Consider the following 1,929-nt stretch of genomic DNA (forward strand, 5'->3'; position numbering starts at 1 on the left):
GGTCGAACGCTAATGCTCAACCCACAAAAGTGGCACTTACTTCAGCTCTTCATGTTTGAGGTGATTTCAAATATTTATGTTTACAGGTATTTTTAGCATGGTTTTAATTGCTATTAAGTTTCACTCAGTGGCACACATGAGGAATGAACTGTCACACATAAGCACACTTCAGCCATGGTAATGTCATACATAAGCAATATGACACTTGACAGCTGTGCACAATAAGTTATCTGTGGTGGGTAAACTGGGCCTGGTCAGTGGTGAAACAGAGTGGGGTCCAGACACATTCTTGAGCAGTATGTGAAATCGAGGATGGTTTTAGCAAATATTCCTGTTTGTGTCTCAGTTGTGATAACTACAGGGTACAGCACCAACACTAGTTCACATGGTGTGCTTGTCCGTGAGTTTCAACATCCTTCAGGGGAATGTGACTGCCTCCCTTAATGCAACATCAAATCTGATTCTTGAAGCTCGATTCCAGCTGGGAGCGGTTGGAGCTCTTACAGAGTTGTCTTAGTGAAAAGAAGACCCACCAACCTTATCTAATGTCACCATCCTCTGGGCCAAACAACATTAAACTTGGTGGTGGACTGGAAGTGAACAGCAGTCCTGGGAAGATGTGTTCATTCCAGCCCTAGAAGCATATCTAGTAGGATTGTTGTAGGGCTGTGGATCTGTTCCTAACCCGAGAAGAGAGCTAGGTGCCAAAAACGGTTGTATTTGATTTAATAGAAAAACATCTTAATGGAATACTTTTACTGAGAGCCTATTTCATCTAAACGGATGAATGATAATTTTCACGATGAATGGAATTTTCTGTTTCATTGAAATCAATTCTTACAAAGTCTTTTTTTTTAAAGTGGCTTCTACATTCTTTGTTTTTAAGGTATAAATGAAATGGTTGCATTTCTTACTTTCAGAAACATTTTTGTTGAAGGTGTTTATTTCAATTCTTTACACCAGGGAACATTATTGGGAATTTATATTTTATATATTTTACATTGTCAAGCAATTACTTTGGATGCTTTCAGTTCACTGTCCCTTACAACACCTAAACACCAAATCATCTCTGCCCCCTAATAATGGCTCCTCATGCCTAAACTTCACCCAATCCTGACACTGAAGCTCCATCCATCCCATAACCCTAATAGCCCTTTCTATTCCTAAACCCTACCGATATAGTAACATAAACCCCTTTTGGCTGAAGCTCAACCATTCCCGATCCCTTAAAAAATTCTGCGCCACCCCTAAACTCCACTCATCCTTAGAACCTAAAAAAATGTTTACAACCCCTGAAAGGCACCCATCTATGGCCCATAAAAAGCCCCTCACATCCCTAAACTCCTTCATCCCTGAATCCTAAAAAACATTTCTACATATAAATACCACCTATCTGTGACCCCTTAAAACTCCACACCACCCTAAACTCCACCCATTCCCGAACACTAAAAACCCTTCACTACCCCAAAACTCTACCCATCACTGAACCTTAGAAACACTCACCGCTCCTAAACTCCACCCCTCTGTAAAACCTAAACATTCTCAGGAATTGCTCAGCCATAAATCTTTAGTCCGGGGAATGGCAAGAAGGATGCGGTCGGAGAATAATAAATTGATAATGGAGCAAAAGAAGAGAGGTCCTGACCTGTCTGGCCACTAGACTTCTATGTCTGTAAACCACCTCTGTGGAAGTGGAAAACTAGGTCGGAGGCCTGGAGTATTTTGAACATAAAGAAGACAATTTGGCCTCATCCATCCTTCCATGGAGCCTGGTTCATTTCCAAGTGACCTCAGAAATATCTCCAGGACTCCGTCCAATTCACATCCCCATCTGACAAGCTCACCTATGACCTCCTTGCTGTTTTCCAATTACACACAATGTTCCAGAATGTATTTCTTCCTCTGTACAGTCAAGAATACACATCCTAC

This window comes from Pleurodeles waltl, unplaced genomic scaffold (genome assembly GCF_031143425.1).
Source record: "Pleurodeles waltl isolate 20211129_DDA unplaced genomic scaffold, aPleWal1.hap1.20221129 scaffold_70, whole genome shotgun sequence".
Lineage (NCBI taxonomy): Eukaryota > Metazoa > Chordata > Amphibia > Caudata > Salamandridae > Pleurodeles > Pleurodeles waltl.